Below are 27,994 nucleotides of genomic sequence, written 5' to 3'. Positions count from 1 at the left end.
CGCTCGCCCCTCTCCGACTACTGTGCCACCCGCCAGGGTAAGGCTGACAGTAGCTGAGTCCAGCCTCAGGCGCAATAGGAAGCTCCGCCTCGCCCGACCTTGGGCCTCAGCCTCAGGAGGTAGTCTCCGCCTCACCCGACCCCAGGGCTCGGCTCCCTCCCGCCTCGGCCTCAGAAGGTGGTCTCTGCCTCGCCCGACCCCAGGGCTCGGCCTCAACCTCGACCTCGGAAGGTGGTCTCCGCCTCGCCCGACCCCAGGGCCCGACCTCAACCTCGACCTCGGGAGAAATCGCGTCCTCGCCCGACCCCGGCCTCGGCCTCAGGAGGAGTCTCCGCCTCGCCCGACCTTGGGCTCGGACCGACCACGCCACAGGGGGTACAACATTACCCTACCCCTAGCTAGCTCAGGCTATGGGGGAACAAGACCGGCGTCCCATCCAGGCTCGCCCCAGTAACAAGTAATGATGGCTCCCCACGTGCGTCCATGACGACGGTGGTTCTCAGCCCCCTACGGAAGCAAGGAGACGTCAGCAAGGTCCCAGCAGCCCGACAGCTGTGCTTCTACAGGGCTCAAACGCTCCTCCGACGGCCACGACACCGCGTACACAGGACTCTAGCACCTCTCCGATAGCCACGTTGGCATGTACATAGGGCTCTGGCTCCTCTCTGCCGGACACGTTAGCATATTGCTACACCCCCATTGTACACCTGGACCCTCTCCTTGCATCTATAAAAGGAAGGGCCAGGGCCCTCATACGAGAGGGTGGTCACGCGGGAGGAGGGGCTGACGAACCGGCTCGCACTCTCTCTCTCCCCCGCGAACGCTTGTAACCCCTACTGCAAGCGCATCCTCCCTTGGGCGCAGGATAACACGAGCCGCGGTTTCTTCCCCCCTTCGTGTTCCATCTCGCGCCAACCCATCTGGGCTAGGGCACGCAGCGACAATTTTACTCGTCGGTCCAGGGACCCCCCGGGGTCGAAACGTCGACAGTATATTACAAGCCCTGATCTAGCTATGGGAAGTCATGTCTCAACGCTGCCATCCGGTTCAGCCGCGCCAGGTACCAGGTATCTATAAAAGGAGCCACATACCGTTAGGGTTCAGTTTTTGACACACCACCCCGATACATGAGCGACGACGCCTGCCCAAGCGCGCCCCACGGCGGTTCCCCCGAGTGCGAAAGGCGGCGGCATCCCGAGACGTGCAAGACGGCGACGCCAAGCCTGGCGGCAGCCTCTGGACGCACGACGACATCGGTTCCCCGATCCAGAAGCAAGGCGGCGGCGGCTCCCTGGAGGCGCGCGAGGGGTTCACCCTCCGCGACGCGGGCTGCGTGACATCCTCCGATCCAGTGTGCCTCGGGCAACCTTCGATCCAACGGCTTTGGGGCATCCTGCGACGACGACCTCATCAACTCCATGTTTATGCCTCCAAGATTAGTTTTATGTCGACCATTGCACTACTTTACGCATTCCATTCGAGGATTTTATGGTGATGATTATGACGTCTCTCATTTGGCTTCGTATTTTTACAATAATAATATTTACACTATATCTGCCACTATTTTATGCTCAAACTTGATGATTTTTATGATCATAAATACAACACGTTTGAGTTATAGACAACTCTTACATTGGCTTGGTTTTACGATAAAAATGAGGATTTTTACGCTAAAATTTAAAGGATTTTACACAAATCTGGGAGTGCGCACCACTGTCATAATGCATATTTTACGCGTGCACAGTGAAAAAGAAAACCCCTTAATTTAGGGTGTATGTAACTGCTATGAAAATTCAAATCCCTTAATTATCTCCCATAATTAAATCCCATAATCAACTCTGGTAATCAAATCTCTTGATTTATGGGGATTGCGTGGACGTGGTGGTTGTTGGTTGGGATTGAATCAACGTTTACTTCTATCTAACACTATTTTATGCTCAAACTTTAGGATTTTTACAATAATGAATCTAACACGTCAGAGTTGTCAACATATCTCACGTTGGCTCGGTATTTATGGTCAAAACTGAGGAGTTTTACGCTAAACACTGAAGCATTTTACGCTCGGACCTGGAGTGCGTCCACCAATATACCACTTGCATATTTTTCGTGAGCACAGTGAAAAAGGAAATCTCTTGATTTATGGTGTCCGTGACTACCATAAAAAATCAAATTTCATAATCAACTCATCTAATTAAATCCACCCTAATCAAGTTCGCCAATCAAATCCCTTGATTTATGGTGGTTGCATGGACGTGGAGGCTGTTACTGGGAGTGAATCAACATTTACGTTATATGAGACATTATTTACGCTCAAATCAGGGTTGTGCCCACATAGTATCCTGCATGTAATTTTTTTGCATGCACCATAATTTTGGACCTGCCATATATATTTTTGGATCTGAGAGCGCACCTGTCATAAAAATCAAAAATTGCATGCACATCTGGTGGGTGACGATTATATCTTCCATAAAAACAGCATCCCACATGCGAGGTGATGAAAAACAAGATTTTACGCTATGTCTGACACTATTTTACGCTCAAATGTGAAGATTTTTACGATCAAATGTGGCATCGTATCCATAACTGCCTGCCATAAAACAAATCCCTAAAATAACGCGACCGCATGATTTGCACGTGATATGTGGGTGATGGGGGCCACACGGGCGTGGGTTGCGAGAGCCAACCAAGGCTTCCTATAATTATTTGGAGCCCTAGGATACAAATAACCACACCCTATATATATACATACATACATATATATAAGAATAAATATACATTTAAGAAATGCTAAAACTGATTTCGTATTGAAAAATATATGTGGTTTTAACTCAGAAAAAATGGTTTGATAATATATATATATGTGTGTATATATATAGACACACACACGCGCACGTGTGTGTTTATTATAAGTTCTAAATTTAATATTTTATTATTTTATTTATATATTTTCAGGCAGGTATGTGTCGCATGTATTTCTAGTTTTGACGGGGAATCGAAGATTACATAAAGAGATATATCTTGTCAAGTCTTAGGGCATATACGATGGTGTTTAGCGATGAAAACGGACGGAAAAACCCTTCTCCCGTTTCCGCTCCTGTAATTCTTCGTCGGAAATGGGAGCGGGAGCAGAACAACCACGGGCGGAAACGGGTCCGGGTTATACGGGTTTACGGAAACGAACCAAAACGACCGAAAATTAACCGGAAACGAACGAAAATTGCCTCAACGGAAAAATTATCCGGAAAAAAGTCCACATGACCACATGATTACATGACCAGTTAACCACATAGCCATTGAACAACAGGAAAATAAGTCCACCGACATAGCCATTGAACAACAAGAAAATAAGTCCACAATAGTACATGAGCACATAGCACAAATCCAAATCCAACAAGTAAACTTACATAAATTCAGTCCAGACACAATAATAGTTAAGAGAATAATAGTCTCAGTCACACACGGACACACACATATGGACACAATATAAGTTCTTCAATGTCTTCATGAGTCCATGACATCAAACACACATTCGCAAGATTTCTTCATAGCTCGCCATCTTCATTCATGAATTGGGAATCACTATCTCGGCCATGTTCCTATATTTTAGAATAGATCTGTATAAGTATTTGCAAATGATAGGTAGCAGTAAAGACAGTAGGAACATGGGCACATGGCAGCAAGGTCGCAGCAATCAACAAGTTCCAGCAAGGCATCAAGGTAGCAAGCAGCAAATTACCTCATCATCCATCAAGTGGCTAGCATTAGGGGATAAAGGATCTATCTCTAGGGGTTTTAGTTCAGCCACAATTGAAAGAACGCTTTTAGAATCTGAAAGTTAAGAATATATACATATGTAAATCAATATACATAGTTAAAGGCAGACATATAATAAATACATAAGAATAATTGGACAAACATATACCTTTTCTTACTGCATTGATCCAATCCTTGGTGCATATTAGAGCTTCCACCACCTCAGGGTCAAGTCTATTACGATATGGATCAATGAATCGGCCACCAGCACTAAATGCTGACTCAGATGCTACTGTTGACACTTGAACAGACATTAAGTCACGAGCTATTTGGGAAAGAATTGGATACTTATCTGTTTGGTTCTTCCAATATGCTAAAATGTCAAACAGATCTTGTTTGATAAGTGGCTCAACCATATATTTATCCAATTCATTAGACTCATCTCTATCAGGCAAGTCATCATACAAGTAACTCTCAAGTTCCAAATTTACATTCCTCTTTTGTGATGAATTTGTTGGGATGATATGTTCAGTAGTCTTTGCCGGACGTGGTGTTTCAGAAGCATAAAAGCTATACAACTTCCTTAAAACACTCATAAATTCTTCAAGGGTCACTTGATAATAGTCACCATAAAACCTTTTCATGTAGAACTCTATGACCCTTCTCTTATACCTAGGATCAAAGAAGCATGCCACAGCAAGACTCATACTAGAAGAACTCCAATATTTCTCAATTTTTTCTCTCATACCAGTAGCCATGTGCCTAATAGTCAAATATGTATTGATACACCAGTCATCAATTAAGTCCCTAACCTCACAAAATCCTTTGTAGAATAGATTTGCAGTGGGGTATGATGTACCAGAAAGCAATTCAGTGAGATCATAAAATTTGCTTAGACATTCAAAAACTGCTACAGCCATGTTCCATTCACTTTCAGAAGGAGATATGTTTTCATACTTACGGCGATTTGATGTCTTGAGCCTACTAAAAGCATCCTTATAGTGCAATGCATCCCTTAGCATCATGTAAGTTGAATTCCACCTTGTGGAAACATCTAGTTGAATTCCCTTTGATGTATCCAATCCACACTCAGTAGCACGCTTCATAAGTTCCTCCCATTGCAAGGGAGAGCCCTTCACAGTTAGTACCAAATCTTTTATCTTTTCCAGTGCTTTTAAAATAACAGCAAGCCCATCTCTAGCAACCAAGTTGAGTATGTGGCATGCACATCTAATATGAAAGAATATTCCATCACAAATCAAACAAGAAGAAGCATTCACTCTAAGATCTTGAATAATGTCTTTGACTGCCACTAAATTATTTGATGCATTATCCAAGGTCAATGAAAACAATTTCTTCTCAGCAAACCATTTTACCATCACTTCAGTAAAGCACTGTGCCAACTTAATACTAGTATGCCTTCCTTCTACATGAAAAAACCCCACAATTCTCTTCTGAATATGCCAAGAATCATCTATCCAGTGCAATGTCACACACATGTATGATTTGTTCTGGCATGATGTCCAAATATCCATTGTTGCACTAAAGCGACATGTTACATTTTTCAATTGGGCATACAATTTTTCTTTTTCTTCAAAGTATATATCAAGTATATCTTTCCTAGCAGTCACTCTAGACTTGAAGGCAAAATTAGGCCTCAACGACTTGATGAAATCAACAAAATAATCATGCTCAACAATGTTGAATGGGTACTCATGCATGATTACTGCTAAATAGAATTTTCTAAGAGTAGCATCCGGATCATACCTAAAAGGCTGAATAGTGGTGACATCTTTTCCATTATCCTTTTCTGCCTTTAGTTCTAGCTGTCCTTTGACAATACTGTGATGTGACCTCAGATGGTTGCAGAATGCATTTGTTCCATGATTAGACTCAGCTCTATATCTCTGCTTACATTTTGGAAAGTTACAGTAGGCCCAAAGCTGCTCAAACTTCTTGCCATTCACCTCCACTTCCACAGTTTCTTTGGTAAAATACTTCCATACAATAGATGTGCGCCTCTTTTGCCTCTTTCCTGTTCCAGTCATATCCTCTGGTATGTCCTCCTCATCATCATCAAGGCCCGCTATATCAACAGAAGCTACAACTCTAGTACCAGTATTACTTGTGTCTGCGACAACCAATTTATTTGCATCTTTATTTTCAGCTGCTTGTGCTGAAGATGACGACTGAACAATTGGTGCACCCATAGAGCTTCCACTTGTTTTTCTCTTGTTTCCTTTCAAAGAATTGACAATACACTATTAGACATGTTCAAGTTCATACTCTGAAATCAACAATACACTGCAACTCTACAATAAAAAAACACATGCCTGCTGAAACAGAGCTGTTGCTGCTGCCTCTCATAGAAGGAGGTAGTGGTGGTCGCTGCGGCTGTGGAGGCAGTGGCAACATGCTTTCCAAACCTAGGTTGTTGTTCCCAGTCTCTGACTCCGCAGGCATTGAGTCTAAATGGCGTGCTCCTCCTCCTCCGGGCCCCATTCCAGAGTGAGACATATCGAGTCTCAACTACTGCAAACAATCAAATGCCAGTATGCCACTCTATGAACAATTGAACAATTAACCAAACAATCAGTTAACCAAATGCGCTGGATGCCTGGATTGGATTTGGAGCTTGGCGAGAGAGACATACACGTACTGCGGTACTGGTCGTGTCTTCGGCACTCGGCAGACGGCAGATGGAGCCTGGAGGCTGGAGAACGACGCCTGGATGGCTGGACCGACGGCTTCGACGGCCGTGTCTTCGGCAGACAGCAGCTGGAGCCTGGAGAACAACGCCTGGACCGACGGCTTCGACGGCTCGACGCTACAGCAGTATTGGCGACAGCAGGACGGCTTGGACGGCGGTCGGCGGATGGCCGGACGGGTGAGTGTCACGACGTCGCGTGTTGTCGGCAGACGGGCGGATGGCTGGAAGAAAAAAAAGACTTAGGGTTTCACTTTAGCAATTAGCATGGACTTTAGCAATTTGCATCGTCTGACCGAGTGCAGGAGTAGCGTGGTCGTGTGGAGCCCAGGCCTGTAGGCTGTAACATGTTGGGCTGTTGGGATGTTGGGTTGGGCTTGGTAGATTTAGGCCTTGACTGGTGACTCTGCTTCGGGTTAAATCCGGAATAAATATGGAAATATCCTGACCGAATACGGGATCCCGACAATCCGAACGGAAAATAGCATTTCTCGTTTCCGTCCCGCTCCCATCGACGGCCAACCCGTAACCCGTCCCGAACCCGTATTTTTCCGGAAATCCGAAAACGGGCGGGTTAAATGTGGAAAATGGGGCGGGTCGGGACGGGATTTTTTTCCGTCCGTTTTCATCCCTAATGGTGTTTAATATAAAGGTTTTTGAGATGTCTAAAGCAGTATTTGCAAAAAAATCGTAGAACCGTCTTTTCATGAAGAGACATATCTGGCTTATAATTAGAGATGACAATGTGGACCCGATTCCCCGTGGGGAATTCCTCTATTAGGTGATGGAGATGGGAAAGTTTATTCCCCATGGGGATGTAACAAAAAAGATTCTTCTTTGACGAGTAAACGGAAATAGGGATGTGGAAGTATTCCCCATCACTGTTCCCCACGTGGACCCATTAAACATACACGTGACGATGTTTTCATGTACTAGTTAATAATAAAAATAAATAATTACCTTATCAAGAGGTCACTCATTGTACAAATATGTTTATTTTGATGTACACATAATGATTTCTTTCATCTGAGAATGTGTATAAGTGACAATGTTTTACATTAATAACATATGAAGTATATTTTAATTATAATTTAAGCAGGGATGGGGATCCCCGATGGGGATTTGTCCCCACGTGGAACAGGGATAGGGAAGAAATATCTCCCGCAAGTGTTCGTGGGGATCCCCGCGCAGAAATTTTATCATCGTGGGGACGGAGATGGAGAGTTAAAACCAGACGGGAAATTTCTCCAATGCCATATCTACTCGTAACCCAAGTAGTAACAGATGCCTTCACTTCCCTTGTATAAATATATCGTCTGTTATATCAATCCGATACTCTATATATAGTAAACGAAACAACTTCCGACGGCCAAAGCTGTCGAACATAAGCTTTAAACCATCGTAGATAGCTTATGTCCGACGGCATTAACCTATCTCCGACGGTTTTAAGCCGTCGGAGATAAGGCGTCGGAAATAGGATTATGTCCAATGGCTGCCGTCAGACATAAGCTATCTCTGACGGCCGCCACCACCAGTCGGAAATAGTAAATGCCAACCATTTTACCGGTCGGTTGGTGGGGCCCACAGACTTATGTCCGATGGCCTGGCGCCAGCCATCAGATATAACCAGTCCTTATCTCCGACGGTTTATATAAAGCCGTCGGACATAACCAGTCCTTATGTCCGACAGCTGACGCCAGGCCGTCGGACATAATAAATTTCAGAAATTACAAAAAATTCTGTTTTTTTAAAATCTGACATTTACAAAACAAAAACAGATTTCATGCAGATATACACATTCACAATCACAAATATACACATTCACGTAAGTCTTCACATTCACAATCACAAATATACTCACATAAATATTCACATTCTCAAATTTAACATAATGACATATAGTTTCAAATGGTTGCAAACAAGTGTTTTACATCAACATATAGGTCCGAAATAAAAACCTACATTGTGTCTCACAAACAAGTGTTGCAATCACAGTTGCAAACAAGTGTTCCAAATGGTTGCAAACAAGTGTTTCACAAATTTAACATAATGACACATTTGATGAACTATCACTCATATCCATCGCCTGGATGGTTCGAGTAGCCACTTCCTCCTGCTGGACTATGCGTGTTGAAAAGGTTATTCACCCAAGAATGTGATGCGTCGTCTTGACCAGACCCATCTCCTGGTGCGGCAACTGAAGCGGGTAGTGTCTGAAATCCCTATAACACATGCACATAAAATAGTAACCACTCAGTTTTTCATTTAAACACATAAGACATCTATGAACATGTCACACACGCATATGTGTACATACCGTAGGGAATTGTGACGGAGGCGGAGGTGGAGGCGCCAGCATTGGCATCGGTAGTGCAAAGTCCGAAGGCGGCATCCCATATGTGGGCATCGGGACGCCCGCTTGTTGGGCTAGTTGCTACAAATTATATACAAGTCATTGTTCAGCAAATAAGATACACATCATGTGTTTTGCAAAATAAGGTACAAAATGTTACTTAAACTTATCGAGAGAAGAGCTCGATTTTGGGCCTGGAGGTTTGCATAATACTCGTCCCTCTTCTTCTGGTACTCAGCTTGTTGTCTCTGATACTCAGATTGTTGCCTCTGGTACTCCAATTGTTCCCTCAAAACTGATTGATGGTACTCTGCCTGTTGACACAACACTGCAAGCTCTATCTCCTGGGCGGATGATCGTGAACGGGACGACTGTGAAGACGACGATGTGGACTGTCGTCCACGGCGTCTCAGCTCCCTAGAATCAATCATAGAATCAAAAATACCCAACCAATAATTTTGAAAGCATATGAGGATAATTTTGAAATCCAAATCAAATAATCCCACCGTCCATGGGCTTGTCCTCCTGCGCTAGTATATGCTGCCTGAGGGTCGATTGGCTGGCTCCTCCAATCGTACTCCTGTCCATGGCGTTGAACCATCTCCTGCCCATACGAAGCCTGGAGGCAAACAATATCAAATATAAGTGCATAACCCCTATGCCCTTGCAAACAATATCAAACACATAATAGAGTACCAAAAACTCACTAGACGATCGGTGGCCGTCTGAGTGCATAAAACATCAGGATTCTGAGGATCAGAACCCCTATGCCCTTGCATATACACCTCCACATCCGTGGGCGTATGGCCGGATTTGACTTCCTGTACATAAAAGTAACAATGACACATTTCTATGTAATTCAAAGTTACAACATACTGTGACTTACCATTTGCTTAGCCAAGTGCACATGACCATCGCCGCCGTAGTTGTGGAACGACTCCGTCCCACAGTTTACCCTATTCCTTTCGGAAATGGCACGAAACTCAGGGGAAGCCCACCATCTGCACAAGGCCCGATAAACGTCTGATCGGGTGGCCATCCACAGCACCGACACCTACATGAAATTTTTTTCAATAAAGCAAATACATGGATTCGTGCGATATGAGATGCAACAACCTGTTTACCTCTAGGTATTGCTCCTCCGTTAGGTAAATTCATGACCACTCGGCCTTGGTATTTGGCATCGGTCGATCATCAGCATTTGCTCTGTATTATGCCTTTATAGCCTGAATTCGTGCATAGTACATTGCATCGGCAACAACATCGTTCGCGTTATACTCAAACACGTAACGAGCGTTCATATCATATGATCCATCGTCCGTCAACTTGTATCGTTTCTGCAAAAAATTAGTGTTATCATAAAAGAAACCATATATGGGATAACTAAATTAGTATAAACAATTCATACCCAGAATACATCCCAAACTAGTGTCTGTGTGTTGCCAAACGTTCTACAGACACCATAGCGATAATGCTCCCAAGTGGTGGCGGGGACAGACTCGCCACTAGGCAAAGTCACAAGACTAGGCCAGTGCAGACGAACAAGATTACCAAGGACCATGTTCACCTGCCTGTAGTGTCCTGTGCCTGTGAACGAGTCGTCGATTCAAGTTCTGCAAACAGAAAACAATGTAGAAATTAAAACATAACTTTCAATAACATTTAAGCAAAGATATGTCACTCACTTTCCACTAGGCTTTATCAAAACCCGAGATTCGGGTGGAAGCTCTGGAGGTGGTCCAACAAAATGCAGCTTCCTCGTTCTCCTAACTCGAGAAGTTCCAGACCCAGCTGTGGAATCTCCACCAGCCCCAGAATCCCCGCCTGTAGAATACCCACCAGCATCGTCTCCAGCATCATCTCCCACATCATCTCCACCATCATCTTCAGCATCATCTCTTGCATGATCCTCTACGACTAGTTCCTCAATTTCAGCATCCTATGAAACAAATAACTTACATCATACAATATTAAGTAACTCAAATAATGTAATTTAACAACTAACTTACATCGTGTGGAGGCAAATGTTCTACCAGCGCTCTCCGTCTGCTCATGGTAGAACCTGTGCCATGAAAAACTGAATCCTCACCCCTCGAGCTGCTCCTCAAGCTACTCCTCATCCCAAGCAAACTACGAGCTAAAGACCTCATTTTCTTTGACATCCTATTTTAACAAAAACAAGTTAGTACATAAATCGACAATAAAATAATAAAATATTCAATAAAATCATGATCCATACTCGCCAATCGTAATCGTAATCAAAATCAGGATCTAGTTGCTTTCGTCGATTTAATGGACGCCAAGTAGCTTTATTCTTTCTCGTCACTCGTTTTCTTTTTGGAGGAACCTCTACATCATTTTGATCGCCTAATAAAGATTCTTCCAACATTTCACTTTTTTCATTAAACGTGCTGGTAAGTTCTTCGTCTTGGAAAATCTCAGCAGCCCCCACTTCCTGCTCGATTTGACTTTCAACATAACCAGCATCACCAGGAGCATATAGTCGTTCACGAGGATTAACTTTGTACACTACCCTCCAATCAACCAAACCCTTTTTCTTAGATGGATATGTCATATAATACACATGCTCGCATTGGTGGGCAAGGATTATAGTGTCATGGCCTTTTAATCTATCGTTGTGTTTGACTTCCACCATGCCATATTGGTTTTCTCGCGTTGTATTTGGAGAAAACCAATCACAATCGAAGAACACCACTTTGAGTTGTTTATCTCCAAAAAACTTGTACTCGAGTATATCATTAATGACTCCATAATAATTAGTCACCTTCCCTTCATCATCGACAGCTCTAGTTACAACTCCGGAATTTGTCATGGCTGCTAGAGGATGATCATCTTTGAACCTTGTGGAACGGAATCTAAAACCATTGACATCATACCGACCATAACGTCTGGCAGTTACTGCTCCTAGGGATAATTGTCGAAGGTCCGGGTGTATATTGTCATTTTTATCTACATAATCTCGAAACCAACACAAGAAATTAGGTCCCCCATCTTTTCCCTCTCGACGAATCTGGTCACGTTCACAGCCAGAGATGCAATTTTGAGAATCAAATTCACTATTAGTACAAGGAAACAAACCTTTTAGTATAACAACAAAAATTGTAGCGACAATGACTAAAATAAAGTTTACACTTACAGGAGAAACTGACTCATCTCTTCCATGTTGTTATACATGTAGAGTAAAGCAGTCTTCCATTCGTCATTGGTGAAACAGTATGTTGTGCTAGGTCCTACAGTTTTGCCCCTCCATTGAAAAATTTCAATATCACTGATAGGGGGCTCGTCGACATGATACCGCAATGTAGGGGCATTGACATTGTGTTCCTCTGCAAAGTACAGGCACGTGAACGATGCTATCTCTTTGTATTTGAATTCTTCAGCGATGCACCCTTCAACTCGTCTCTTATTACCAACCATTGCACGTAGCTTCTTTAGTGTCATTTCGATGTGATACATCCATCTATATTGCACAGGACCTCCTACCTTAGCTTCGTATGGTAGGTGAACAAGTAGATGTTGCATCGGATTGAAGAAACCTGGTGGAAATATTTTTTCAAGTTTGCATACCAAAATCGGTATTTGTTGCTCAAGCTTCTCCATCATCTCTTTCTTTATTTCTTTAGCACAAAGATGTCTATAAAAGTAGCTTAGCTCCGCTAATGCTTTTCAGACATCATTTTTTACAAAACCATGAAACATAATAGGAAGGAGTCTTTCCATTATTATGTGGTAGTCATGACTCTTCAACCCAGAAAACTTGACCGTCTTCAAATTCACAGACCTTCTAAAGCTCGCGGCGTAACCATTTGGGAACTTTAAGTTTTTCAACCATTTCATCAATTGTTTCTTCCTTTTAGGTTTAATACTGAAAGGAGCACGTGGCTTCTTCTGGTTCTCTACTATCTCCATAGTTGGTCTTCTACAGATTAAGGCCAAGTCTTTTCTAGCCTTAGGGTTGTCTTTTGTTTTGTCAGTGATATTCATGCAAGTGCTGATAATGCTTTCACCCATATTTTGTTCCTGGTGCATCATATCAATGTTATGCATTAGAATCAATGCTTTCATATAAGGGAGTTCCCATAGACCACATTTGTGAGTCCAATTATGCTCGGTTCCATAATGTCGGCGTTTCGAGACCGGGGGGGGCCCTGAGCCGACGAGTGAGTGTGCCGCATGCCCCAGCCCAGATGGGTCGAGCGCGTGGGCGAGTGCGAAGGGGGGAAGCGAGGCGGCCGGAGACGGGCGTGAGAGAGGTGGAAATCCCGCGGCCTTCGTGTTCGTCCCGCGCCCAGGTCGGGTGCGCTTGCAGTAGGGGGTTACAAGCGTCCACGCGGGTGAGGGAAGCGAGCGGCCCCAAGAGAGCGCCTGCCCCGTCCTTGTCCCCGTGCGGCTAACCTTCTCTAAGAAGGCCCTGGTCCTTCCTTTTATAGGCGTAAGGAGAGGATCCAGGTGTACAATGGGGGTGTAGCAGAGTGCTACGTGTCTAGCGGAGGGAGAGCTAGCGCCCTAAGTACATGCCAATGTGGTAGCCGGAGAGATCTTGGCACCCAGCTGGCGTGATGTCGTGGCTGTCGGAGGAGCAACGGAGCTTGGTGGAGGGACAGCTGTCGGAGCGGTTGAATCCTTGCTGACGTCTCCCTGCTTCCGTAAGGGAGCTGAGAGCCGCCGTCGTCACAGGGCTAGCGGGGCGCCATCATTGCCTATCTGGCGGAGCTGGCCAGATGGGACACCGGTCTTGTTCTCTGCGGCCCGAGTCGGCTCGGGGTAGGGTGATGATGGCGCTTCCTGTTGACGTGGCGGGCCTGTGCCCTAGGTCGGGCGACGTGGTGGCTCCTCCGAAGCCGAGGTCGAGTCTGTCTTCTGTGGCCGAGGCCGAGCCCGAGCTCCTGGGTCGGGCGAGGCGAAGGTCGTTCGGCAGAGGCCAGGGCGGAGTCCGAGCCCTGGGGTCGGGCGAAGCGGAGTTCGTCGTCTTTTGGGGCTTAGCCCAAGTCCGAGCCCTGGGTCGGGCGGAGCGGAGTTCGTCGTCTTCTGGGGCTTAGCCCAAGTCCGAGCCCTAGGTCGGGCGGAGCGGAGTTCGTCGTCTTCTGGGGCTTAGCCCAAGTCCGAGCCCTGGGTCCGGCGGAGCGGAGTTCGCCGTCTTCCAGGGCTTAGCCCGAGTCCGAGCCCTGGGTCGGGTGGAGCGGAGTTCGCCGTCTTCCGAGGCTTAGCCCGAGTCCGAGCCCTGGGTCGGGCGGAGCGGAGTTCGCCGTCTTCCGGGGCTTAGCCCGAGTCCGAGCCCTGGGTCGGGCGGAGCAGAGTTTGCCGTCTTCCGGGGCTTAGCCCGAGTCCGAGCCCTGGGTCGGGCGGAGCGGAGTTTCTTATGGCGCCTTTGGCAGGGCCTTCGCGTTAAATGCTCCTGCAACTTGGTCGGTTGGTGCGGCGATTTAGTCAGGGTTGCTTCTTAGCGAAGGCAAGGCCTCGGGCGAGCCGGAGATGTGTCCGCCGTTAAAAAGGGGGGCCTCGGGCGAGACGGAAACCCCTCGGGGTCGGCTGCCCTTGCCCGAGGCTAGGCTCGGGCGAGGCGTGATCGAGTCGCTCGTATGGACTGATCCCTGACTTAATCGCACCCATCAGGCCTCTGCAGCTTTATGCTGATGGGGGTTACCAGCTGAGAATTAGGCGTCTTGAGGGTACCCCTAATTATGGTATCCGACAGTAGCCCCCGAGCCTCGAAGGGAGTGTTAGCACTCGCTTGGAGGCTTTCGTCGCACTTTTTTGCAAGGGGACCAGCCTTTCTCGGTTGCATTTTGTTCCGGTGGGTGCGCGCGAGCGCACCCGCCGGGTGTAGCCCCCGAGGCCTCGGAGGGGTGGTTTCACTCCTTCGAGGTCTTAATGCCTTGCGTAATGCTTCGGCTGGTCTGGTTGTTCCCTCATGCGAGCAGGCCGTAGCCCGGGTGCACGGTCGGGGTCCAAGTTCTCGGGCTGGTATGTTGACGCTGTCAACGGTTTGGCCGGAGCCGGGTTTGCGAGAGCAGCCCCCGAGCCTCTGCACAGGGCGAGAGGGCGATCAGGGACAGACTCGGCTTTTTTACATACGCCCCTACGTCGCCTTTCCGCAAGGAGGAGGGGGGAGAGCGCCATGTTACCCTCGATGGGCATCAAACATGGTGTCTCCGGTGAGCTGCAAGCGGGTAATCCGAGTGGGCGTCCGTGCCCCGTTCGTTGGGGGTCGGCTAGAGGCCCAGAGGCACGCCCAAAAGTACCTACGGGTGATCTGTCGGACCCGGTCCCCTGGCGACGGGGTCCGAGGGCTCGATGCCTCCCTCCGATGGGATTCCGTTACAAGATCGCTCCCGCTGGTCTCGGAAATGTCCTAGGGTACCTCGGGAGCGCAGCCCGAGCCTTGGTTATGTATCGAACGTACCCCTGGTCATCCCTCGCTCGGCGTCTGAGGCGACTGTGAACCCTTCGGGGGCCAGCCTTCGAACCCCTGATTAGTAATGGGCGCGGAGCCCGAGTAGCCTGAGGCGGCCGTGGAGCCCTTCGGGGGGCCGGCCTTCGAACCTCTGACCAGTAGTGGGTGTAGGGCCCACGCGATCTGAGGCGACTGTCGAACCCCTCGGAGGGCCAGCCTTCGAACCTCTGATCAGTAGGGGGGCTCGGAGCCCGGTTCCTTCACAGGGAAGGATCCTTTTCGGGGTATCCCCCTTTCCCGGTCCCTGTTGCAAGAGATAGAGAAAGAGGAAAAAAGGAAAAGGATACGAAATCGAACGACGTGGCGTACCTTTTTTAGCGCGGTTATTACGGCGAAGGCGAAGCGTCGCCCGCTTCTCCTGCCAGAAACGCCGCCTATCCCGCCGCGGAGTTAATGCGACGGGGCGAGTGGTTGGTGGGGCGGCCGTTGTGCGTGCGCGAGCCGTTCGAGGGACGGATCACGGGCGCGCCGTCTTCACGCCGTGATAGGAGGCTCTCTTGCTGCCCCTAGATGGGACGTGAGCCTGGCTGACGACGTGACTGTAACACCTCAAAATGTTGTGGGTGAAATTCATTAGAAATTTTTCAAAGGATTAAAAAAAATTAAAATATCCTTAGTATGATTTTTGTTAGCTTTAGGGTTACATCTCTTAAACTAAAAATAGTGTAAAAATAATTTAACTAGAAATATCCCTAAATGATGTTAGTTTTCCTATAAAAATTTATTTACAAGGACTTTCCATAAAACTATATACACTAGAATAATTTTCTAAAATACCTAATTACTATTTTGTGTAGATTGCATATTTTAAGTGTTGGTCTAAATAGGATAATAAATAAAATACAATTTTGCACCATATTGGATATTTTGGAGTGTTGCATGTTGGGTGCCAAATTTAAAATCTGAATTCTGAAAAAAAACCTGAAAATAAATGAAATAGGGAAAAGAAATGGAAAACAGAAAATAAAAGGAGAAAAGAATAAAACCTTACTTGGGCCAAGAACACCCTATTCGGCCCAACACCGGATTACCTCCACTGCGGCCCAACTTCACCCCCCGTGCGTGCGCGTTTAGTCTCTGCCTCGCGGGCCCTATCGGCCAGATCCTGCTATCACGCGCGGACCTTCTCCTATCTCTGACAATCTGGCCCCGCCTGTCAGTCGTCTTCCTCAACGGATTCCGCGGCTAGCGCACTCCGTGAACGAATCGCGAGCTTGGCGGCAAGGCCGTCCTCACCGGCCACGAATCCGGGCCGTTGTAACTGCCTGGGCTCCCCTGCCTATAAGAACACACGCCCTGCGCCCTCCCCTTGGCCATCTAGCTGCGACCTTGGCTGCCGTCCGTGCCTCCACCAGACGGAAAAAAAGCAGGGAGAGAGAGTTGTGCGTGCCGTCACGCCACTACCGGTGAATCGGTACCTCACCGTCGCTGGGGGCTCGGCCGTGGCACTATGAGGTTCGGTGGCAGGCATGGAAGCTTGCGGTGGCGTCGCTGGGTGGGGAAAGACCTTGCGGCCACCAGAATTGCTCTCCGGTGTGGCGCCTCCGCCATGGACCCGCCCTTCGTCGTGGACAGGGCACTGGGCTGCATACATCTCGGTGAGTTACCCTTAGATCGATTCGCCTTGGTTGGATCTACTCGTTAGACTCGCTGTCATTTAGAATCGGGCGCCGTTGTTCCGGGATGGGAGCTTGTCGCCTTGTGTACGCCGCCGCGAATCGGTCGCAGCTGCTCGGTGGCGCTGGGGAAGAAGAAAGGGGGGATACCGTCTGATCGGGCACCAACGGTGGAGATTAGGTCATGCATACCGGTTGGGCAACGGGGCGATCGCGCCCGTCGATCGACGGTTGAACGCCAGAGGTTAGATCTTAGGTTTTTAAATCAGTAGCGTTGTGCTTGGATCGGACGACTGCTATGGCATACCGCTTCATCGCGCTAGGATCTAATCCAGACCGCAGGATCTGGATCGTCCGGCCCACAATAGAAGATACCCCTTCGGTTGCGCAAATTGCTTAAGAGTCCCCGTAAACCAGAGAAATCAACCTGCCGTCCAGTGATCCTGTTCTCTGTGTCTGGGGATTCTTACCCCGAGCCCCCTGGACTTTTATGAATTTGACGCCCAGTCCAGTACCATGATAAACTGAATAAAGGAATTAGAAAATATGTATTTATAAGTGCTAGAACTTGATAAATTCATAGAAAATCCATTTTTAGTCCCAATTAGTCCATTCCACTTTCTAAAATTTTGTAATTTTACTCTCTATCACCTAGTATCTTTGTTTAGCCATGAAACTTGAATTAAATTTATTCACTTGATTTATTCTATACTAAGCACTTAATAATTTCGGAAATCCATAACTTAATAATCGTAGCTCCGAATTTAGTGGTTCTTGTTTTTACGATCTTGTTATGGCGCGTATATTATTATCACGCAGTTTATTTTTATGTTTGGTGTAATGTTAATTTTTGTCTATACCATGTTTATCTGTATTGATTCGTTTAGCAGTGAGGACACGTGTCATCTGAAGAGCAAGTTGGTACCTGGAATCTCAAGTCCCAGGCAAGTTGTGTCCTTGATCACTTCTTTTACCCACTCATGTTCTAATTAATCATAATGATCTGCATAGGTTAATTTTGATGGGACCTAATAGGTTACCCTAGTTTGTCTATCTTTATGCCTTGTTTACCACTGAACTTTTTGGGTAGTACTTGCTAGTGCTATATGTGGTTTTGGGCATTGAGATACACATTATTCATGATTATACTTTTGTTATCCGTTGTTATTTACTGTTCATGTCAAGATCATTAATGTTAATTGGAACATAGAGCTTAACTTGAGAAACACGTGCCACCACAAGGGTTTATGGACGCCCTTGGCTGATTAATTAGGAAAGCTAGTGGAGGACTACCTTACCCGAAAGGGGCATGGGCAGTAGGGGAGTGGTCAGTGTAGGGAGGCCCTCGGGAGGATTTTGCTGCGATGGCGGTCCTGCAAGGGATTCCTGCATTGGAGCTTCCTATAAACTGTAGCGGGTTTTCTGAAGCTAGTGGAACTTTGTAAAGGCCTCGTAGTGTTACCCTGCCTCGCCTCCTCGGTAGAGGTGTATGGGAAGTCGCGATCCCTTGGCAGATGGGTAACATGACTTGTGGGTAAAGGGTACCACCTCTGCAGAGTGTAAAACTGGTATACTAGCCGAGCTCACGGTCATGAGCAGCTCAGGACTCTCTGATGATTAAATTATGGAACTTAAACTCAATTTGTCATATGCATTGCATCGCAGGTGAGGTTGTTACTTTTGTTCTAATACTTAATTGGGTTGGTATTTACTTATACTTAGTAATTGCTAATAAAATTTTGACCAACTTTAAAAGCAATGCTCAGCTCTAACCATCCTCTTTGGTAAGCCTTACCCTTCACATGAGCTCCCATCTTTGGCGAGTTCAGGCACATTATTCCCCACAACTTGTTGAGCGATGAACGTATGTGAGCTCACTCTTGCTGTCTCACACACCCCCCCACAGGTTAAGAACAGGTACCACAGGATGAGGCGCTTGGAGGATGCTGTGATGAGTTCGTGAGAGGTCTAGGCCGTCGTCTCCCAGTCAACTTTGGGTTGCTGGACCGTTGTCTCCTTATAATGTAATTATTTATTTATTTTGTATAGAACTCCTGTTATATAGTAAAGATGTGACATTCGATCCTGTGCCATGATTCATCATATGTGTGAGACTTGGTCCCAGCACACCTGGTGATTATTTCGCGCCCGGGTTTTGGACCCCTAAAACCCGGGTGTGACAGAAGTGGTATCAGAGGAATGTTGACTGTAGGACGAAACCTAGATAGAACTGGACAACCAATATTTACTTACCTTTGCTACTCTGATTCTTTTCTAAACTTATCTTAATCTTTTCTCATCTATTTCCGCTTTACTCTGATTACTCTTACCTTTTCCTTCCAAAAGACAAATATGGATTTCACACTTTGAAATCATGTACCTAAAGTGACTTTTAGGAATAGGAGACCTAATCTTAGGAACAAAAACAAAACTATTTTTTTCTATATGCTTGAATGATTGTTCTTATGATACTTGCCTGATTTGGATCTTTGATTGAGTGTGATGAGTTGTGGAGTAACGTCCACAATTGCATCTATAAATAGAAAAATGTTGATAAAATAACTAGGCAACTTAGATTATCCCTACTGAAATATATTAAGCTTAATAAATCCATCTTATCGTAAAAGACTCTCTCTTACCTTAATAGATTCATCTTACCTTGAAAAGATGTTATCCTTATCCTAATAGATTCATCTTATCATGAAAGATTCGTTTTATCCTAACCACTATATTTATCTGATCCTAAAGTAACCACCAGGACCTAATCCAAAATAATGAGATCTTAACTAGTTTAATCTAGTCGTATCCAATCTAATCTAGATTTTATCTAATCTATTATGATCTAACTAGTAGTGTGCCCGTGCTTTGCTACGGTTTCATTTATACAGCGTAAACTACAAAGATGTGTGCATCCTATTTATTAAAGCCAACAACCATGTTTCAAATATACATTTATGCAAAAATTTATTATATGAAGCGATCGGGTGGTGGTGCTTGGTAGTTGAGATATACACGAGACATTTATTAAGAAAAATAAAGAATGGTCTTTTTATCTTGTGTATACGCATTCTTCTACTTTCTTTATCATTAGAAACAAAGAGAAAAAGATTCTAACACAGTTTCTATTACATAGTTAAGCCTAGCGCGTGCGGGCAGTGGCCACACACAAAGCACATACACAATAATTATATAAAAAACGAACAATATATATTCTTTGTTAAATAACCAATGCATAACTAAACTCGGGATATTTTGGATTAAAAACTTAGTCATAAAAACATTGATTGTGTTGCAATATACTGAACATCTTTGTGTAGTAAACAGGAGTGGGACAATTTCTATATATGTTGTTTAAGAAAAGTAATAGATAAATCAGCACAACACCGGTGGCTTTGCCGATGTAGGCCTCAACATCTTCATCTGATGCTTCAGCAGCCTCAACCTCTGGTGCATGCTGGCCAACTTCCATCGCCCGACTCATCTGACAAAATACATCACAAATTATAGATAAAATCATTCGATGATGGGCATCCCATGCAGACATAGCGATCAGTCATCTTATCATCATCATGTCAATCTCGCTACAAATTAAATTAATAATAGTGGGAGAGGGGGCAATGTCATCCATCGTATACAGACCCAAAAAAAACAATGCTGTCGCCTGTCATCAAGCCAAGCCCACCAAATCTTCTTAATCTGTCAATCATGGGTCACACCACACCACATTATAGACATCTCAATATATTCCAACTTCAGCTGCTTTGTTCTCATCACATAATTTTTCTTTTCACTCGAGCTTCACATATCACAGAAGAGAATGAACCTAATCACATCAACAAACAAAGAAAAAGGAATGTCGGTTATAAAATTGTTTGTGCACCACTACATAGAACACCAACTCTTTGTACTCGCAAAAAAATCAATGGCATGCAAACCTGGTAATTTCTACCATCAGCTCGCCACATATAGAACATGAGCTACTACTTCCGAGGCACGACAGGAGGGAGCTGCTGGAGGCCTCCTGAGGGGCTGGCTCGATTGATTCAGAACGCCTAATCTTCGGTTGAGTAAAAGCAAAAAGGAATTCCTTGAAGGTCACCATTCTATTATTGTCTCAATTCATCTCTGCGTTCACCAAAGGAGTAAATATCCTGGCAGATATATAAACAGGTAATAACCATGATTGGACTGGAGTAATAATAACCAATACATAACTAAACTCATATCATGGCAGTTAACAAATACAGCATTGAAGCTATTTGTTGATGGAGCTGAGCTGTGCATCACTGTCCATCTAGAAAGTTACAGTATTTTCCAACCTTTTTTCTGTAAGAAGCTCTCATCGAACATCAGCTTATAATTCTAGGTACTCAACGGACTACGGGATGTTCCGTTTCTGCGTAAGCCAATACCGAGTTGGACTGGATGCCAGGAACGGAACAGTACAGGTTCATCGAGCACTGCCTGTCATCTGTTGATCGGCAGAAACAGCCATGGCTCATCTTCCTCGCGCACCGTGTCCTGGGTTACTCGTCAGCCACCTTCTACGCCGACGAAGGAACGACCGAGGAGCCCATGGGCCACGAGTGCCTTCAGCCACTCTGGTAGAAGTACAAGGTCGATATCGCTATGTACGGTTTCAATAAATTATATAAAAATGAACACCACATATTATTAATTATTATAATCTAACTCAAAATCTCAAATTCTTACACAATACGAACCAAACCGGCAATTTCCAACTAAACCTAGACACTTATACAAAGGGCAGTTTATGGCAAAAAAGTACTACTTTCTGACTTTTAATGGTTAAAAAATTCAGTCAGAAGCCTCTCTAGCTCTATTAACCACATTGATTTCAGATAGAGCACAAGTAATGAGTCCTTTGAAATGCTAATTGCATGCTATTCTTAAGATTGAGCAATATTCAATCCAAAATCTGTATTCCTTGGCTTCTTCAAGGAAGGAAGTATTATTTTTTAGTACAACCTGAACTAAACTTTTGTTTGGTTACTGAAAAGATGCAAATTCTTCTTATAATTCTTTTACAAAACATTGGAGACTTAAGCATTGGGTAAGTGATATCTCACGAATGTGAGTAACTATGATTTAGTATTTCTTATGAGCAACATAGCTGCAACCATAAATACAACAAAGCATCGTATTAACAGAGGAAGAAACCAAATAAATTATATGGCAACCAGAGAGGAAATATATGGTACAAGCATATAACATTAGTTCTAAATAAGCATCTGTTCTTGTTCTATTTTCACCCTATTTAAATAAGCAACACAAAAGAACCCATTCAATCACACACTCCATAATTCAATTGTCGGATAATAAAAAACAACTAAAATTACTACTTCAACTTGGTGAAGCTGCAATCAGACCTTACATTTAAGTATTTAACTAAATCTATATAGGCAAGACCCAGTAATGCAGTCCCATTCCTATTATCCAGTACAAGAAGAGAAACAATAGGAAACTTATTCCAACATCAGTTGCCCAAACTTGAAAACCAACAAAAGCATGAAACAACATAAAAATAATTTATGTGTTACTTATCTCATAGCATTTAGAAATGTCACACCATGATAGCAGCTAGGTAACAATTTGTTTAAAACAGACTGTTGATCATAAGGAAGTAGGTGGGCTGAGATGCCTGCTTGCACTTTAAAATTGCACCAAATCGATGCAAAAATTAAGGTCCAGTCCCAACCGCTTCTTGAAAGTTGATCACACCGGGATGGAGATGGACAGGGAGACAAAAGATAAGGGTTGAAGCTGAGATCAAGAAGGGGGAAGACAGAGCTAAAGAGAACTGAGATCATGGCGAAAAACGCACATGCAGGTCGCTATGTTTTTTGCGAGGAAGTTGAAACAGAGCAGTGGAAAGAATGGTGGCAGTTCGTCTAACTTAAGTGGACACTATTACCAAGAAAGGCGAGAATGTTTAGTGTCAACACAACATCCTGATAAGTGATAAATGGTTATAATTTTGCAAAAAAAAGTTCCTAGAATTTGTTATATGACAAAGCAAAAATTCTCGTCTAGAGCACATAGGCCGACAACACTTAAACTACTCAGATGCTATCCTGACTGTTACAAGGCCTTAATGATGTTATTACATTGCACAGGGAATCTGGATTCCTATATATCATAACATATTTGTTGTTGTATATGCAATTATTATGCATTCCAGTTTTAGTTTGGAGTTGCAAAACGGATTCAGTTACAGGTGTGCTTGTTCAATTATATAGAAAAAATGTCTGTACCAGAAGTAACATACGGAATTTTTTATACCTATAAAGCTGCTATAGAATAATATGTATTTGTATATTACTTTTTCTAACTCCACATAAACATACTCTCCAGAATTAGTTTTAGAAATAATGTGACTATGCTCAAGAACCATGCATACAAGATAATCTAGCAGTAGCATGTGAAATTCTCATTATAGTAGTAGTTCGACCATAATGATTCTTTCTGTTTTGTGCTAGTATACATCAAAGCTGAAATGTACATCAAGGGCTAACTACAACTTGATGAAATGTACTTCAAGAGGTAACTATGATATATGACAAAGAAAAATCTACCGTACAAACAGTAAAGGCATTGGATATCTTTTAGTCTAGATGCTTCTTATCTACAGAGAGTAAGGATTTAGGATGTTCATTCTTTTCAGAAAAAGCTGTTGTTACCAGAAAAAAATGTACACAGTGAGCACGTGATTTTAGCTTACATTCTGTAGGCTTAGGAATATATTTCGCAAGCCGATACTACCTTTCCATTGACGAACCATGTTGGAAACCTTCAAGACCAGAAGCGGCACATTCTGCAGTCCTTTACTTTCCATTACCAGCTCAATTTGGGAAATATTCCACATAGTCTAGAATTTTTGTAGCTTCACCACCAAACATATAAACATCTGGTTAGATTGAAAAGTGGTTCTGACCTTTTTGTGTTGTACTTCCAATATCTTCAGAAACTCTCCTAGTTGCTCGGAACTACCAAAATACAGTATATGGTAGTAGAATTCAGTTGATATGTTATCACATAACATATGGAGAAAAAATACATGTCAGTTTATTATAAAGCACCTCTCCTCCAAACGGATAGTTCGCACTGGTAGAAATTTTAGAAGGAAAAACAACGCGGAGCAGACGGAGAGCAAGAGCGCTCTGCCCACCTGTGCCAGTCCAAAGAAACCAACAAAATCAGCAGGTCTTTGTGAGTCCCATGGGTAATGAGAAGTGGTAAGCACGAGGCAGCGATCGGTTGATCTCACCCAAGTTGATGCTTCTGTTGATTGCGCCTAAGAACTTGGAGCCACCGAGAGAGAACATGTTGGACTTCAAAAGCGGCTCGTTGGCACTGGACGAGTACATGATTCTAGCTCCGAAGTGAGGGCTCTGCAACGTGGTTTGTTAGCCCCACTCCTGGAAGAAGATTTGACAGCATTTGTTTAAGCGGCATAACATTTAAGGGGATGCACGTCCTTGCCTGCTCCGGCAGAGCTAGACGACGACGTTGTCGGGTTTGACGGTGTGGAGGACGCGGAGAGGTGCGAGGTGCCGAGGATCCACACGTCCTCGAGCTCCATGAAGTTTAGCGGCCACCACGCCGGGACAGGGCCAAACTGCCGCCACGATACGCGTACAAGCGCACCGGACTCGACCAAACCCGCCAGCGAGGGGTTCCCTGCGGCGGCGGCGGCACCCCAACCAACTCGTAGATTCTAATCGTCTGCAACAATCAAACGCAAAAAAACGTATACCACCATAGAAAATAAGCTTGAGCTAATACCTCTGGAGAAAGCCCTTCTGGAGTCAGCCCCTTCTGTGAGCTCCAAATCCAAATCGCTGGAGTCGGCTTTGAAGTCCTCATCGTCTTACGCAGCGAACGAGCGTCTGTCGCCCCTCTTGAACTTCTTCTTCGGCTGCTAGATGTCCCACTCCAAGAGCCGGCGCGGCGCTGGCTCGCGAAGGTCGGCAAGGATCGCGTCGCCGCACAGCACGGAGCGGGGTTGCGGGGTGGGGACTCCATGGAGCGTCCACACCATGCAGATCGGTCTTCCAGGGAGATATTGGGAGCGGCAGATCAGGGGGAGGGGGAGTAAATCGCGCATACGTACAGAGACTCCATGGAAGGCGTCCACGCGATGCAGAGATTGGGAGCGACAAATTGGGTACTTCATGTAGGTGAGGCAGATCGGGGGAGTGGATCACGCGGATCAACATTCTAGGGAGAGATTTGGGAGCGGCAGATCGAATACTTCCATGGAGGTGAGGCAGATCGGGGGGAGTGGATTGCGCGGACGTCATTGCTAGAAGTGGAGATCACGGCGAGGAGAGGCGGGTCCACGTGCGGGCGAGGGGGGAGGGACGGGCGAGATTTCTGCGGCGGGACGACAGTCGGGCAAGATGGGGCGGCGCGATGTGCGGGAGCGGGGGCACGACAACTGTGGACGCCCTCCTTGCTGTCTTATAGAGTAGTAATAGATTTAGAGTGAGTTAATTAATGCTAGTGCAAAAAGATATGGCCATGCTCCTAAGCCTAAATTGGTGACTCAGATCAGTTCGGCCATACCCAACAACTTGACCTACATAACAGATCTATCTTAGCCTCTTGTCCCAAACCCGGATGGAGACACCAAAGAGCAAGACTGGAAAAGGACAAGATCAACCTCGTCAAGGAAGGAGAGAAGTCAAACTCGATCTTCAGATGCATTACCACCCAACAAGGAGTTATTTCTCGCCATAAACTTTCTTACACTAGGATATTCTTGCCCTAACCAACCCAACTTTTCGTCCTACATAATAAAATGACTATACATATGGATACCCATGCTTTCCTAATCACTCATAAAAAAGAGGCTCTTGATTTTTGAAATAATTAGAAACTTAAAGCTAAATTGCAAACCACTCTTCCTATATCCTTTTCTTACAAATCTCGGGGACGAGATTATTTTTAAGGGGGGTAGGATTTGTAACACCTCAAAATGTTGTGGGTGAAATTCATTAGAGATTTTTCAAAGGATTAAAAAAAATTAAAATATCCTTAATATGATTTTTGTTAGCTTTAGGGTTACATCTCTTAAACTAAAAATAGTGTAAAAATAATTTAACTAGAAATATCCCTAAATGATGTTAGTTTTCCTATAAAAATTTATTTACAAGGACTTTCCATAAAACTATATACACTAGAATAATTTTCTAAAATACCTAATTACTATTTTGTGTAGATTGCATATTTTAAGTGTTGGTCTAAATAGGATAATAAATAAAATACAATTTTGCACCATATTGGATATTTTGGAGTGTTGCATGTTGGGTGCCAAATTTAAAATCTGAATTCTGAAAAAAAACCTGAAAATAAATGAAATAGGGAAAAGAAATGGAAAACAGAAAATAAAAGGGGAAAAGAATAAAACCTTACTTGGGCCAAGAACACCCTATTCGGCCCAACACCGGATTACCTCCACTGCGGCCCAACTTCACCCCCCGTGCGTGCGCGTTTAGTCTCTGCCTCGCGGGCCCTATCGGCCAGATCCTGCTATCGCACGCGGACCTTCTCCTATCTCTGACAATCTGGCCCCGCCTGTCAGTCGTCTTCCTCAACGGATTCCGCGGCTAGCGCACTCCGTGAACGAATCGCGAGCTTGGCGGCAAGGCCGTCCTCACCGGCCACGAATCCGGGCCGTTGTAACTGCATGGGCTCCCCTGCCTGTAAGAACACACGCCCTGCGCCCTCCCCTTGGCCATCTAGCTGCGACCTTGGCTGCCGTCCGTGCCTCCACCAGACGGAAAAAAAAGCAGGGAGAGAGAGTTGTGCGTGCCGTCACGCCACTACCGGTGAATCGGTACCTCACCGTCGCTGGGGGCTCGGCCGTGGCACTATGAGGTTCGGTGGCAGGCATGGAAGCTTGCGGTGGCGTCGCTGGGTGGGGAAAGACCTTGCGGCCACCAGAATTGCTCTCCGGTGTGGCGCCTCCGCCATGGACCCGCCCTTCGTCGTGGACAGGGCACTGGGCTGCATACATCTCGGTGAGTTACCCTTAGATCGATTCGCCTTGGTTGGATCTACGCGTTAGACTCGCTGTCATTTAGAATCGGGCGCCGTTGTTCCGGGATGGGAGCTTATCGCCTTGTGTACGCCGCCGCGAATCGATCGCAGCTGCTCGGTGGCGCTGGGGAAGAAGAAAGGGGGGATACCGTCTGATCGGGCACCAACGGTGGAGATTAGGTCATGCATACCGGTTGGGCAACGGGGCGATCGCGCCCGTCGATCGACGGTTGAACGCCAGAGGTTAGATCTTAGGTTTTTAAATCAGTAGCGTTGTGCTTGGATCGGACGGTTGCTATGGCATACCGCTTCATCGCGCTAGGATCTAATCCAGACCGCAGGATCTGGATCGTCCGGCCCACAATAAAAGATACCCCTTCGGTTGCGCAAATTGCTTAAGAGTCCCCGTAAACCAGAGAAATCAACCCGCCGTCCAGTGATCCTGTTCTCTGTGTCTGGGGATTCTTACCCCGAGCCCCCTGGACTTTTATGAATTTGACGCCCAGTCCAGTACCATGATAAACTGAATAAAGGAATTAGAAAATATGTATTTATAAGTGCTAGAACTTGATAAATTCATAGAAAATCCATTTTTAGTCCCAATTAGTCCATTCCACTTTCTAAAATTTTGTAATTTTACTCTCTATCACCTAGTATCTTTGTTTAGCCATGAAACTTGAATTAAATTTATTCACTTGATTTATTCTATACTAAGCACTTAATAATTTCGGAAATCCATAACTTAATAATCGTAGCTCCGAATTTAGTGGTTCTTGTTTTTACGATCTTGTTATGGCGCGTATATTATTATCACGCAGTTTATTTTTATGTTTGGTGTAATGTTAATTTTTGTCTATACCATGTTTATCTGTATTGATTCGTTTAGCAGTGAGGACACGTGTCATCTGAAGAGCAAGTTGGTACCTGGAATCTCAAGTCCCAGGCAAGTTGTGTCCTTGATCACTTCTTTTACCCACTCATGTTCTAATTAATCATAATGATCTGCATAGGTTAATTTTGATGGG

At 45.1% G+C, this 27,994-nt stretch overlaps 2 long non-coding RNA genes across 2 annotated transcripts; both read right to left on the bottom strand.

The window, feature by feature from the left end:
- Nucleotides 1-3,293: 3,293 nt before the first annotated feature.
- Nucleotides 3,294-3,830, bottom strand: LOC109942403 (uncharacterized). Its single transcript, XR_002265173.2, has 2 exons — nucleotides 3,737-3,830; nucleotides 3,294-3,596 (listed from the first exon to the last, which is right to left on the bottom strand). It is a non-coding gene; the product is annotated as an uncharacterized lncRNA (long non-coding RNA).
- A 19,944-nt stretch (nucleotides 3,831-23,774) lies between these two features.
- Nucleotides 23,775-24,284, bottom strand: LOC109942185 (uncharacterized). The gene is made up of 3 exons (XR_002264792.1): nucleotides 24,193-24,284; nucleotides 24,005-24,093; nucleotides 23,775-23,911 (listed from the first exon to the last, which is right to left on the bottom strand). It is a non-coding gene; the product is annotated as an uncharacterized lncRNA (long non-coding RNA).
- Between the last annotated feature and the right edge of the window lie 3,710 nt (nucleotides 24,285-27,994).

This window comes from Zea mays, chromosome 9 (genome assembly GCF_902167145.1).
Source record: "Zea mays cultivar B73 chromosome 9, Zm-B73-REFERENCE-NAM-5.0, whole genome shotgun sequence".
NCBI classification, from domain to species: Eukaryota; Viridiplantae; Streptophyta; class Magnoliopsida; order Poales; family Poaceae; genus Zea; species Zea mays.
The sequence above is the reverse complement of the archived record's forward strand: the minus strand, read 5'-3'. Positions and strand labels throughout refer to the sequence as shown.